A 16,085-nucleotide genomic window follows, 5' to 3' on the forward strand; every position below is an offset into this window, starting at 1 on the left:
CACAAACAAAATGGCGCCTGCCAGGATGGCTACATGCCACTCGTAGGGGCCTGCATCCGTCTCGTTCCCACCAGGAAGTCTTTTTGGGACGCACAGAAGTCATGTGAGGCGGAAGGGGCGACGCTGGCCATGCCTAAAACGAAAAAGTTTGATCTCACTCTCAAAGCCCTCGTTAGGTCGTCCGGAGGCCAATGCGATCATTGGATCGGTATGTGGGAGACCGGAAGCTTTAGTAAGCATGTCCTTGGAAGCTGGAAATGGGTGGACGGGTCAAGTCTTACGATCCATGATTACCAGGTATGTGTCCTAATGACAAAAACAATAGTTGATTAATATTCACCTTGGACATTGCATCCTTATCTATGTTCTTTAGGGATGTCCCTATAGCTTAACTGGTAGCAGCTTCAAAGTTGAGCTCCTGGTTTCAATTAGTTGGTAGCTGAGAGACCCGTTTTTTTTTTTATCGAACTCGCTCAGTGCAAGGCCATAGGGGGCCACTCATCAAAGCACTGAACTAATTTTTACTGTAGCAGCATCTCTTCACCCTAGGTCAGAAATATCAATGCTCGAGACAAGTATTGACTTCACTGACCCACTAGGAGAAGCAGGGGTTACGAAGGCTGCTCGGGAAATTCCCTACCCCATTTAATCCTGGTTTAATCCTGGGAAGGGTCCCGTTTTCGGAAGGGACGTAAAATGGGGGGCCCGTCTAAGTGGTGCCTCGAGCACGTAAACCGTATTCAGACCGGGCTGATTTTGTCAAAATTTTAACAATATTCTGACTAACACAATGTTAATGCCTGCTACGATTTGTGTTGTCAATTGCAACAGCAACGATGTCAAAATGTCAAAAAGGACGTAATTTATTCTTAAGCTATCCGCCATCTTGGATTCTCCATCTTGACTTTTGAAAATACAATTTGTTTAACAAATAACCCCAATACACAATGAAACACAATGAAAATAGATTGAAAACGCTGGTTTGGCTGATTTTAATGTCTTGTGTATAAACAATACCAGGTGGAGGCGATTTTGAAGGGGATATTGACTGTTTACACCTAAGGTAATGATATGGCCCGCCATCTCGGATTTTGACGTATGACGTCATCAAATTAACATACTTAATTAATACTAAATCATAAAAGGTACACAAGATTACTATAAGAAGTAGACGTAGTAAGGTAAGAAATAGTTGAGCGAGGAAACGTGAACTATACTGTTTAAACCGAAATTAGCTAATTTTGTCAAATATGCCTGTCAGAAACCCGTTGCCATGACAATGCAAAAAAGACCATGAACTTACAAAAATATTATGAAATTGTTGAAAAAGTTTGGCTGCTCTAGCATAAGTTCTTCATGGGTAATACGACATAAAAGTTGACGTGGACCACAAAAGCCCCCTCCCCCCGTCTGAATTGGGTTAAAGGAAAGGGCTAGTAACCCATCACAGTGAAAATGTACATTACTGGGGATACAGAAAGGAACCTTGATGAGTTATATGCCACTAGGCCCTACAAGGTAAACAACAGTAACTATGCCTGTCATCGGGTTTATTACTTGTGCCGCTGAAAAATGTAAAGCCATTAGTATTCTCATCACTGTCTTTCTATAAGTTAGTTTCTGATAAGTTTTTGCTTGAAAAGTGTTATTCTGACAACATTTGCACACTATTAATGCGCAATACATGTAAACGTACACAAGGGCATGGTATATTGCACCAAGTGCATGGCATAAAACGGACAAATACAGGATCCCGGTCGTTACTGCCTTTAGTAAGCTACACCTTACCTTGTTAGCTAAAAGCTGTTTTCCTTTTCCATCAGGGATGGAACCAGGGTGAGCCAAATGGGTACAACTCTCGGTGGGCACTGTGCGTTCAGTACTGGAAATTTATGTGGGACGACGATTACTGCTCAGAGGAAAAGCGGTACATCTGTCAATCTTGTCCTGGTCTTAACTAGAGAATGCTGACAGAAATAACTGCCTTCTGTTAATATCTTTTGGGCCATCTTATCAGTCAATTACTCAAATGTAGAGACTTGATGCCTTTTTTTAAGTGTTAGCCAGTGTAAAGTGATGGGTACAAAACTTTGTGTGTTGCCTTACACGTTTATCCGTTTATACTATAAGAATGATTTTCTTCTTGTTTTGTTATCTTGAATAGAATTAGAACAAAAAGATCATTGGTTTCACATTTAGTGCTGTATGTTGGACAACAATGAAGAATGAAAAGTCAATTTTTATCAAATGTCAAGGTATGCTGCCACATTTGTGTTTTTTGGGTAGGGTCTCATTAAGAAACACCAAAATTGTTTATTGTTTATTTTTTATTGTTTATTTGCATGTGTACAATATAAAACAAAGATAAATAGAGCAAAGAATACATGCAGGGGAGGCCAGAAGCCTATAAGGCTTTTCGGGGGCCTCCCCTAAACTACACAAATGGAATTTTTACAAAATTTTATATAATCAAAACTAAGAAAAATTAACATACTACAGGCTCCGAAATCATATCATCACCCTCTTTTGAAGTAAGCATTACTGCACGAAATCCAATCTTAAAGCATACCGTAATCAAAACATACATGAAGACAGCGTTTATTCATAAGGTATGTTTGCTTATATCGAGATCTTCAAGTCTCGAGTCGAGATGGTTGACCACGTGCGTCAGTCCCTCATCGCCTGTCATCAGAATAATAATCAACATTTTCTACTTCACTAATTATGGTATACAAAATGTACTTTTTGTCTACATTTTGAATACGTGTACAATAATTGACGCTAATATTTCTATAAGTTTTTGCAAAAATTAGTGGTGTGTGATTGGGGTTTTTCCTGACTCAATGATTATGATATTTTTAAAATGTTATATCTATGTTTTGTATGTGAGTTCAAAGTTTTGGCACAAATACACTTACAAGCATATGTCGGCACGTAAATACATTAAAAAACCATCACTGCTTTTTTTTTTATTCCTGAGTATAACCATTGGCTCAACTTGGTAGTAAGTTTCAACCTAAAATCAGCTGACTTCCAGGAACATGAGTCTCCCTGGTTTGAACGTAAAAGACTACCAATGACAGGATTTATAACTTTTAATCAACTAAAATTAGATGGTGTAGTACAAAAGTATACTAGTACATATAAAGGTTGGTATAGATCAAAGTAAGAAAATGTAGAGATTTTTGCCCTGAGAATTCGCCAATCTACTGAAATCGAAGGAATTCGTTTTCCTCTGAAGAAGCAAGAATATTTCAGTACGCAGATGATACAAAGCTGGTCATGGTAGACAATGCCTCTATTATTAGACTTGTAGACATCATAGAACATTGTTTGTGGTTAGGCCCCTGGGTGTATAGCTCTGAAACAATAGGTGGACCGACATGGTGAGAGCAAAATGTTAAGGTGCCATATTTTCATCCACACGCTCTTTTCCTGAAATAGAAGATAACCGGAACAGCAAATTTTGTAAAATGAAAAAGAACTGTCTTTTGGGGCCCCTAGATATCTTAGAATATTGGTTCTCAAACGTTTAGTCGTCTATCCACATCCTTGAGATATCTCAAATACAGCCCAAATGCTAAACAGAAAAATCGCTGCCCGATTTCTACAAGAAAATTATTTCTGTTTTGTACAAGGTAAAGCCAGCGGCAGAAGTGGAACATGTAACTGATAAAGCATCGCAACTCTTGTGTAATAATATGCATATAACGTACAAAAGGAAAAATATTGTATCAACGTAATTGCACTAACAGAAGTATTATGTATGTCAAGGATATAATTGATTGTCATAGTTATGTTATATTTCTGAGTAATGTTAAATTAAGAATATTGTAGGGAAGTAATGAAATCTAATATTCCAGTATAACACTCTTGTGAGCGCTCTTATATCTAATATTTCAGTCTGCTGAAGTGCATCAAATGAAACGACTTGAAAGTCCAAAATAACCATTTCTTAAAGATTTTGGGAGAAACGCCTTCCGCATTTTGATTTCCATGGACATCAATATGTGAAGCCCTGATTCGAATCAATAAAGAACTAAAAAATTTGATCACTACGATGAAAGATTCTACACAATATACATTCGACAAGGGCCAGTTTATGCAAACAAGGAATAGCAACAAACAATAGATGTGCCGTCTGTGATTCCGTTGAATATATACAACACTTCTTTTTGAGTGTACAAATGTAAAACCTTTGTATATGGTCAAAAGTTGACAAGTATTTTCTATTTTCAATGTTAATATACACCTTTCAATAACCACGCAAGATGTAATGCTAGAATTTCACCTTTCCAATGTAGAAAAAACATACATTAATGAATTGATACTGCTGGAGGAAAACACCGTTTGCATATTCAAGTAAGGATCGATTCGTATTGATATAGTCACACTGTTTACATGTAAATAAGAATGCCCATTAGTGAATGGTGGATAATTGTATATTTGTAGGCCAGCTGACAATGTTATCTGTCATAAGTTGAACGTTCTTGTACTTTCTGCGCATAATACGCTCGTTCTCATTTGAATGTACAAATTGCTATCGCCAGCCTTTACGACTAGATATGAGCCAAATTAAGGGCACCATCGATGCTTTCTTCACTTTCCGACAACACATATCATGTTTCACGAAAAATGCACCTCAAAATTACTTATGGATTTTGACTTCGAAAAAGTTATGGCAATGAGTGGCCTAAAGAGTCACAAAAATCGGCTGTCGCCTGCGGAGACATGCAAAATTTAAAAAGCAGCCGAGAATGTAACAATTCAGTCCAGAGTTTGACCGGTTAACTGGTGAATCCAGCTACTGATGCCCTCCGACAAATCACGTCAGATCGCTCCCGTCACTGTTCTTGTACGCTGTGCAAGGCGGTTTATGCCCGTGGCCCAAAACGGTAAGCTCCGTTACCGTTTGAAGTAAGACGTTCCTAACATTAAGATATGCCACATATAAGGTGCCAACCTGTCGTTTTAATGACGACTTAAAGCTTTTGTGGCTTTTAAAAGGAACAAATAAGAACTGTTTGCTATCAGTTGTGGACCACCTCCTGGAACAAATGACAGTACGGTAATGAATGTAATCTCCGTTACCATTGTTTGATGCTCTCTGTGTTGTTTACAAGGCATGGTGTAGGAACGCTGCCCATTTTCTAAATGCCCGTACATACGTCCTTTTAATAATAAAAGTTGGAACGCAAAAACGGAAATCCCTTTGAAGGAAAAGCAGACGTTTTACTGTAGTAAGCTCCGGTAACGGAGATTACACCTGTTGCGGAAAATACATAACCTGGCGCAGGATTTTTTGTAGTTGTGCACCATAAGGCAAAAGCGTTTGAACTAGAATAGAAAAGTATAGATTCAACTGAGAGAAACCCCCTGTAGGGTTATCATATTCCAATTTTCTACTCTTTCTTCCAGATTTTGTTTCCAAAGTTGACTTCTTTTTAAACCTCAAGACAATAAGTAATCTATAGCCTTTGATATGTTTGAAGAAGAAAAGAAATCAGAAGTCGATCAATTACAACTTGGCGACTAACGTCTGGTCAAGGACATTATGTCCTTGGTCTGGTCAATAATGTCCTTGGTCTGGTGAACACGCCTTTTGGCGACAGTATGTAATCTCCGTTACCGTTTTTCCGCGATTTCCTCTCCGTTCCAAATGCTTTACTGCTCCGAACCAAGAAGTATTAGTTCGCAACATTGAATATTTTATAGATGTTGTAAGAGTTAAATTATTCGGATCAACGGAGGATCGAACGTTTTGCAAGAACTATCTGATTCCGTCTCTGTTACATGTAGATATCTCAAACAAGTCGAAATGCAAAGACAAATCCAGACAATATTAATCCTGAATGAAACAGTTATACAGCAATCGTCAGCACGCCGGCACTAAATTTGACAGACGTTTTACCAGAGATACTGACTCCTCAACTATAGGTTTTGAAGGCGATGTCACGACATGGAAGCTCCAAAATTGAATCTTATTACGGATGTTCAACATTTTTTCCGCAAAAATATTGCCATTTGGTAAACTCCAAGGACATCTAATCAAAGCTTAGAAATTTTCGGCAACTTCCCGTGATAAATTAGCTGTAATATTTTGGGGATCATGAAAGGAGATGTTCAGCTAAAAATGAGGTAGGTTTGCTTGGAAAATGAGCTGATCAATTTTTCGACCCTAAAAATCGCTATTTTGCACATTTCATTGAGAACGAGCGAATAAACAATAAAGTTTTAATAAAACAAGTGCTTTTGACAAAATGTACAGACCTGTATCACTGTATCGTTGCTGTAATTCCTTATATGCTATAGAGAGGGACCTAGAGGATATATTTGCAATATAATTTGAAACTACGAAGGAAGAACATTTTTGAAATATCAAGAAATGGCTTAATACAGCCATCTTACATTTCAATATGAAAATAAGGCATATAAAAACATAATAAATACAACAATAGCCGACTAGTCGACTGGGCGGAACATTAGGGGAAAAATTCTACATCCAAAGTTCCTAGCATGTAGCTGACGCTACTTATCTATATAGAAACTTACAAATATGGTCAAGAAATCAGCTCTAGATACAATAGAGAAATATTGTAATGATAATGAGAGGAAATCGTGTTACATTCAATTACTTAAGCTTGATTAGATTCCGTCGACTTGTTTACATATTTTCCAGTCATCTTACATTGTAGTTGTATACATTATTTATTGTTAGGTAAGTTAGGTTTGGAATACTCCTATTATCTGCTACACGTTTGATTGACACTCGACACAAGCTACACAACAGGTGAAAAATAAAAGAAGATTAAGACAAGTCATACATGTACTTTCGATCAATCTTAACTTCCAAAAATCGATCACAAAATTCTCCAGTTCTCAATTTGTGGACTACAATCACCTGTTTTGACTCCATAACAGGTTGCTACATTTGCGTAAACATCAGAATGTCACCAGGAAAACGTTCACCATGTTAGCAAATGCGGTTATATCGGGAGACTATTTTACATGTACACTATTAAGACTGATGTACATTCCACGGAGGTATTTTTACTTATTTGCTATATTACAGCTGAATGATCAGATTAACTTTTTTTAAAGCCCAGCCTTTACGTTTGACTTCATTAGATGTTATTATCTCCATGAAAAATGGAGATATTGTTTTTGGCGTGTCTGTGTGTGTGTGTGTTTGTGTTGTGTTTCCGGACTCTTGTAGTCAGCATAACTCAAGAACCTCTCGATGGATTACAATGATATTTGGTATGTGGGCGGGTGTTGTGAAGCCGAAGGTCAGGGTCAATTTTGGGCCCCCTGGTATGTGACCTTGGTACTGCAGCAGAACTTCAATTTTTGTATCTTTTGACCTGGACGTGCTGTGGTCTTGATTTTTGGGTGGCAGATAGCTTGTGACGTAATGAAAAAGTAGTGTAGGTTTGGGCCCCCTAGCAGCTTGCTCTGGAACTGCAGGGGCGTCATCGTGAAAACCTTCTAAGGAGAATAATTGAACAAAGGAACGACGGATATCCGTGATATTTAGTATGCAGGTAGCTTAGACAGAGATTTACATAATGAAGTACAAATTATGCTTATTGGGACTCAATTTGCATAGCTAATGAGGAAAATCTATATTTGCAGTGTTTTTTCTAATGCGCCGACTAATTTCGGGAAATCAAATGTAAATGATATTTTACTAGACCTGCCCATACATAATTAACCTTTCTGTCCATTCCCACGCAGGGGTGTTCCTGTCGTGGTTGTACAAGAAACTATTGCAACAGTTTTTTCTTTCTTTCTCTTCAAAGCCGTTTCACACGTTATACGTTACTTAGTGATTTATTTGATACTCAAATCACATCATGTGACATACAAAATATTTTCATTCATATTTGAATTAAAAGGTATATCATTTGTGCTTGAATGATAACAAGTAGCTCAGATCAATCAACGTAGCATTACTTGTGTTCTGGAAGTATACAACAGAACATACTACATTGTCTATAAGCACCTTGCATTACAATCTAAAGATAGATAAGAGAACACTTGAAAATTTCGGGCAAACCTTGCACGTTTTAGGATTTTAAAAGCATTTTACAAGAAGTCCATCTCTTCTTGCTGGTTTCTTGTGTAACGATAGAGTAATCAAACGTCAATGAGATTTTCCTGTAGAGGGAAGTTACCATTAGTAAAAGGAAAAACATTTTTAAGCTAATGAAGATAAGAATTCAGTGAGAATTTTTTTGAATAATATGGGCACCTGGAGTGACTTGGCAAATGAAGCGTAGTGGGAGGTTGCACGGTAAGTCCCACCACTTCCTTAATCCCGCCGTAAACTTGTGACTGGCGCAATCCCCACGGTTATCCGGTCGTCCCGGATCCCACGAGTTGTACTTCCCGAGTGCAGAGCCATCCATCCATTCAAAGCTTCCTTCTTGTCGCTTATCGTGCAGGCCGATCCAAACACTGAAACAGGACTTGGATAGGAGGGAGATCAGGAAGTCGTTTGTATCAGCGTCTCGGGGCATGGCAAGCGTACCACCGCGTTCACGACAGGTTATGGTCGCATCGCTAAAGGTCCTCCGTGTGTCAAAGATCTTGTAGCAGTTTCCGAGCCACTTTCGAAATCCTTTGGGACAAGACACTAGAAGCAAAATAATATTAGTGCTAGTACAGCCATTATTGGCAAATTTTCGGACTCAATTTCCAGAATTTGCAAGCACAATACATATATAAGATTGCAGTACTAGTATATTCTTTTGAGGATGAAGAAGTACACAATGCTTGAAATAGTTCGACGTTTACCAGGAAGATATATGTGATACCTCACCTCCATCAGGGCAAACGGAGCTTCCCGGCGGTCCCGGAGGACTCATCAATCCTTCTGGGCCGATCGGTCCCATGAGCCCCTTCTCTCCTGGAGGCCCGATGGACACAGGGCCAGCGGGCCCCATGGACCCCGTCTTTCCCGGAGGTCCAGGAGGCCCGACAGGCACAGGGCCAGCTGGCCCCATGGGCCCCATCTTTCCCGGAGGTCCAGGAGGCCCGACGGACACAGGGCCAGCTGGCCCCATGGGTCCCGTCTTTCCCGGAGGTCCAGGAGGTCCGACAGACACAGGGCCAGCTGGCCCCATGGGCCCCGTCTTTCCCGGAGGTCCAGGAGGCTCGACAGACACAGGGCCAGCTGGCCCCATGGTCCCCGTCTTTCCCGGAGGTCCAGGAGGCTCGACAGACACAGGGCCAGCTGGCCCCATGGTCCCCGTCTTTCCTGGAGGTCCAGGAGGCCTGACGGATACATGGCCAGTAGGACCTATCGGCCCATCTCTCCATAAAGGTCCAGAAGGTCTGACAGACCTAGTCACTCCAGTGTGGTTCTCTGGTAAGACGGGAAGACAAACGTGTTGCTTTTCTTTAACATATCGCACAATAAATCAAATAAGTCTCAATACCCTAATTTTGAAAAATTGAAATGATCTGGTTTGAAATTGGTATTTGCAACATAAGGACACAGGCGTACCTTTCATCTTCATTAGTATCAGATCCGTTTTCTTCTTCTGTTCGTTCATCTCATTTGAAAGCGTTGACATCCCCTCTGAAAGGTTCAACGTCCTGGCAGACAGTCTTGTCATGTTGTCGGAAAGGTTGGTGACTTTAACTGTTTCAAGGTGACAAAATGACTTTTGATCAATTTTCAAGAATGCAGTAATCTGAATAGGAATAATCATATTTTGAATATCTTATTTAACTTTTTATTTATTATAGTACAAAGAACTGACCTGCAAAATACGTCAACAGTGTAATGGCTAATATGCCGGAGACAAGACCGGCGACTTGCAACAGTTTTTTGAGGAGGCCGCGACATTTTCTTTCCTTGTTAGCTTCCGAATCACGAGTTACATCTGTTTTGAAGAAGTGAGATGTTTTTTGGCTTAAATTACAAACTACATGTACAAAAAAAAACATTACAAAATGAGGATGTGGGCTTTGCTCAAAGTCATACAACGCATACATCATTTTGGGAGGAAAGTCAAAGCCTATGAAACATTAGTTACTTGATAACAGATTCATTAGATCACTTTTCTATTCAATTTTTAGCTAGTGCCCTAGCTTCAGAATTCTTGACCATTATAGCATATGCCATTGTCACGCATTCTTCTTCGGCCATTGTCACACATTATTTCAAGGGAAAACTTAACGTAATCTGTTGGCATCAAAAATAACACACAGGAGATATGAAGTTAACATCTTATTTTTCACAGCCTAACAGGAACTGAAACAAGAGTAAGAATGCAACAGTTAGAAAGCAAGTAGGAACGGAAAACGTTTCACCTGCTCTAGTGACGTATAAGGGGTTAGGGGTCTTCGCAGCGGCGTGCGCACGTGACCGCCAATCAGTCTGGGCCTGCTGCGTGGGCGTGGCACCTGGAGAAAAACAACAACAATTATTGAAAATATTCTTTTAACCCTGACGTTTAGCACTATGGAATCCTTAACAAATCCTTAGTTAAACAGTTCAAATGTCAACTGTGCCCTGAAGCTGACGACACTTGTCCGTAGGGTCACATGTGCAACTCAGTGCAGTGGTCATTTAAACCTGATGAAGACTGCAGTACTGTCAGTGACAATTCTTTTACAACAAATTCAGGTTAACAAAAAGAAAATCAAATCTATTGAGGTTTTGTGTTATTTACCTTAACCTTACAAACATTGGAGAGACTTAAGCAAAGATTGTGCGAATAAAAGAATCATGCTGAAACATTTCTATATTATGGTCCAAATAAAATTTTGGCTTTGGATGTCGACATTCCATTGTTTAATATAGGTTTAATACTAAATATCAACATACAGCACAGGCCGAATACAGCCATCCTACATTGGAATATGCAATGAAGCAATCATAAAAACTCCAAATATAGCCTATTACACAGTGTGCTTGATATGCATACAGTATGCAGCGGGTTCGAGTCTCCGTCGGAGTCTCTTTTTGAAGTTACCGATTTTATAATGTGCCTGCAAAGAATTCTGGCACAAGGGTAACTAAAATAGGGATGGCCGGGCGCCACCCTGTATACCACGTGATGTGGGGAGGTCTTTAACTTCAGGCGTACAATGTATGTAGCTTCGTTTCAGCCCGCTACTTTGAGGGATTGTACAGCATTCTTTCTAGACAAAGGCAACACAAGAAAGCTGCTTCAGTAGAACTCTTTAGTTTACAATCTTTATCAGCCATCAACAATGTTGTCAAAAAAATACAGGAACAAGCCAGGGATGTAATAAGAAAGTAAGGCAAGTACTATTGAGAAAGAACTAAAGTATCCCTCTGTGATCCCAGTTTGAGACTTCAGCTGTCCTTAAACATGGTATCGATTGTCAAATATCTTAACAACAAATAAAACATGCCCCACACCAGGCTAGACACTTGATTATTTAAGCTTGGCTCAAAACCCAAAGCACTGTTATCTTTTGATAACCAAAAAAACACAGAAAAAATCAAGCTTACCTTTTCGATTGCAATTGGCTACAAACATGACATGAAGAATCGAGACAAATCATATTCTAATCTAAATAGTATCGTTGGATACTGAAACATGCTTCGCAAGTTATCATCATGCCTGACTTTCTCTTTACCAAAGAGTCATTATGTTTATTGTGTAAATGTAAGCGTGACTATCATCTAGAAAAACAAATTCTTCAGTTTAGCCACGTCACTGTCAATATATTTTGCGATGTTGATTCGGACTTGAGTTACGTTGAAAACAGTCGCTGAATTTATCCGTTGCCTTTCCAACTTTCGAAGATTCATTTGAAATATTCATCCATTGTTGCAGAGGAACGTTGCTGCGTAGATGCATGCTCCTTGATTTCTAATTTTCTTATTTGGTGAATTAACAATACATACCCACCCATTATTACGCCCACCTCATACTACCATTCTGCCGTCTCACTGTCCCTTTGTAGGCATATGCAGTCATCAGTCAATGAGTTTCTCCTCAGAAGTTTCCTTACATACCATAAGTTATGTTCAGCAGTAGTTATACTATAGAAATCAACAATCATACAGAGAATATCATTAAAAAAATGTAATATCCTGCCAGTTGTTATTAGTACTGCTGCCTTTTCGATAATATGCTACATTTCTGTATCTGTTTAGACAACAGAAAACGTCATTTTCACAACGTCTGTTTACGCATGTTCTCAAACCAAACGCAAAGCCCTTATGTAAAAGCAAGTAAAATTTCAAACTGAAGATCACGACAGTAACAACAAAAACCACCAACAATCTTTGTACAGATCATGAAAACATCAAATTATCATATCGCTCAAAGTTACAGGTAGGAAAGATGTGCAATATGACTCGTCTATGAAATTGCAAAGGTTTTTCTGGAAAATTGGTCTGTCAACACTTGGTCTTAGAGCTTGAAACTTGGTTTCTGTACGATACCTTCGAGTACTCTATGTATCTCTCCCCGCCAAAAATGATGCGAAAAAGTCGGGGTTTTTCTTCACGTGAAATTAAACCACTTGCTTATACTTTACACAAACAAATCAGCCATGTTGTCGAAACGAGAATTGTTTTTGGTATAACGGAGCTAATTATATAGAACAAATTGACGCAAGAGGCACCCCCTAAAGCACGACACATTACATTCAAAACCGAATATTACCCGTAAGTAACGCTCGGACCGAAAGATCAAATTTCACGAATACACTTAAATTCTTACACCTTTCAGCCATGTAAGAAGATCATGAAAAAAGTGCACTCAAATCTAGACCCTCCAAATCCTTTCGTCCCCTTTTCCCCGTACACAACCAAGATAAATTGGTGTGAGCACCCTATTCAAACGGTAAGCACTGAATACAATATTCTATCTCACAATCAAGATAAAAAAATCAATGAATTAAGAATAGGGGTCAAATGAGTATTCTTGACAAAATGTGAAACCCTTGTTACCTTTTGTGTCCCCAGTCTGGGACTGCTGCTGCCCCTCCGTCATGGTGTCACTTGTCAAGTTTCTGGACAGCAAAAACACGTCCTGCACCAGACAAGGCCTGCATCGATATAAGCGTATTTCAATATTCACTGTTATATTTTGATTGCCAAACCTCACAGAACAAAATATTACAGCTTACCATTATGTAGTGAATAGTCTACACACGTCACACTCTGAACTCAATATAAATCGTATAATACACTTCGTTTGATACTAAAACGTGGTTTGAAAATTGACTGGGACGTTTTGTGCACATTTATGCATGAGCATTATCAAGATGATCGCTACTTCTTCACCGTCAATATGATTTGTGATGTCGATGTAAATATATTCGTACCTAACTTAAGTTGGTCGCTGAATTTACTCGTAGTTTTAACTTTTGAAAAATCATTTAAAAGGTTTGTCAATTGTTGCCCATAAACGTTGCTATGTAAATGCACGTTCCTTGATTTCTGATTTTCAAGGAACGTATATTCGGTAAATTAATAATGCATACCCGCCCATTTCTACATTGCGTAACAATCGCGCTCATGATTCAATTCTGTTGTTTGACTGTCCCTATGTAGGCATATATATTATAAGGTCCCTCCCTGTGGCCTCTTTTTTAGGCTTACTTGGGCCTGTCGCCCATCCTTGGGCATAGGCCACGGACGAGGTGCCTCCATCCTTTGCGGTCCTGGGCCCTCTCTATCAGCTGCTCCCATGTGTGTCCGGATGCCTTCACATCGGCCACTAGGTCCCTCCTCCATGTGTTCCTCGGCCTCCCCCTCTTCCGCTTCCCCGGGGGGTTCCATGTGAAGGCCTCTCTTGTGGTACTCGATGCTGGCTTCCGCAGTGTATGTCCAATCCAGGTCCATCTCTTGTGCAGGATGTCGGTTGCCACTGGTCCCTGCCCGGTGCGTTGCCATAGGTCTTCGTTTCTGATGGTACTGGGCCAGTAGATTTTGAGAATCTTTCTGAGGCAGGTATTTATGAAGGCTTGAATCTTCTTTGTTGTGCTGGTTGTCGTTCGCCAGGTCTCTGCACCATACAGTAGGACGGCTTTTTTTAGGCACACAACTGTAAATATTTAGAAAATATTTTCCAGATGTATTTGCCGTTTTTTAGGCACACAACTGTAAATATTCAGAAAATATTTTCCAGATGTATTTGCCGATATGTATGTGTCTGTCAATATGCATATGGGCCGTCGAGCCCGAAATAAGCAATAAACAAACATATATTCTGTTGATGAGAATTTCTCCTCATACGTTTCTTACATGAATAACGTTCAGAAGTAGTTATACTTCAATAATTAACAATTATACAGAGAATTTTTTTTAGACAGGCTACATCCAGCGTTTCCGGCTTGTAATTAGTACTGCTCTCTCGATATGATGCTACTTATTTTTCATATCGGTTCGGACAGAAAAAAATGACTTTTTTTAAACGTTCACGCGTGGCCTCAAATCAAACGACGCAAAGCTCGAAAGTAAGAGAAAGCAGTTCAAACTGCTGAAAAGTACGTTTTTACAGCATGGCACAGATAGGATCTCGAAATCCCGGCCGAAAAGTCACAAATTAAGATCTAGATGGCACATTTTGAAGAGTAATTATCAATGAAACATTCAGCCTACAACTAAGATGTTTCAGAAATCACAAATATGTAGTACATTCTCTTTACACAATTTATTGCTGGTCTGTAGCTATTAAACTATATATGGCCTCCGTCGGTCAGAATTGATCCTAATTCACTACAGCCCTACATGTATACAGCATAGACTATGGCTAAATAGCCCTATACGAGAATGACAGTCTCTGTCACACAAATCACTTCTTAGTCAGTTCTGTTGCAAAGCACTTCAAACTATTTGTAATCAGAAAGGCTAATTTGTAACATTTCTCGAAGCTCCGACTGGACACCATACTTATACACAGGAGGTCACTCTGCACATGTTCGTAGCTAGAGCCGATGCCCCATTGGTATGTAACTTGGCATATCGTTTACTAGGTTGCGTGTGGTAATGCACGTTGTCTATTTTTCAATGTGACAGTGACTATACGATCACAGGAAGTATCGAAAGAATCTACCCTGTATCTGCTAACGACATTCGGCGATGAGGATTGGATTTAAAGCATGGTCTCAATGGGAAGGCTGCGGGCAGTTCCACGTCAATATAGGGGTGCAATAACGATATTGCATTGAAAGCAGTTACGGTGTAACAAAGACATCGTGCATCACCACGCCCAGCCTGGCAAACTATATGCCAAGTTACACACCTATGCGACGACGGGAACGTGAGTTCTAGCTGCGAACATGCAAACAAAAGCATTTCCAATACTCCCGTCAGGAGGTCATCCTCCTTCCCGGAGTAATAATCTTTTTTTACGGTAGATTTTTGTGACGTATGACTTTCCATAGGTCAAATATCATCAATGATGTAAAAGTATTTTTGAAAGACAACATGCACTAAGAATTTATAAAATACACTTTATCATTAATGAAATTCGTTTACAATTACTCATGACATTTTTGACGCTCAAAGATTGCTAAAGGATCGTCGTTTCAGTCGAAATAGATAATGTATACAGGAATAAAGAGGGTGCAATTGGCTAACTCCTCTTGCAAAACAATGCGTGGATATATGACCAATTTCTACAACATTTTCAGCAATAAAGCCTTGTTGATTTGATTATATGGATGACATCCGCGCGCGCAATTTTTTTGTCCGATTCCAAAAATAAATCAAAAATTACCCACCATACTGTAAATAATACTCATCTCACTCACTCTGTCTTCATACATCAGTCTTTTTACACAACCAATCTTTTTTGGTTGTGTAAAACGAGTCTTTTTTATTCAGAGACCTGATGAAACTATTCACAGCTGCAAAATGGTCAAATGTATGCCGTAAGTTGTAAAAACGATATTGGAAAATGATACTTATGTCGTAGAATACCAAAATTAATGCCAAAGTCAAAGAAGAAACACAAAAGAATAACCTATATTTCGGTATATCACAAACCATACATTTTTGGGGTTCCGGGAGGATATCATCCATACAATCAAATCAACATTGCCTAACAAAATCTTGGTCTTGAATTTAGTAGATGATTATG

Source organism: Branchiostoma lanceolatum, chromosome 6, assembly GCF_035083965.1.
Source record: "Branchiostoma lanceolatum isolate klBraLanc5 chromosome 6, klBraLanc5.hap2, whole genome shotgun sequence".
Classification (NCBI taxonomy): Eukaryota; Metazoa; Chordata; class Leptocardii; order Amphioxiformes; family Branchiostomatidae; genus Branchiostoma; species Branchiostoma lanceolatum.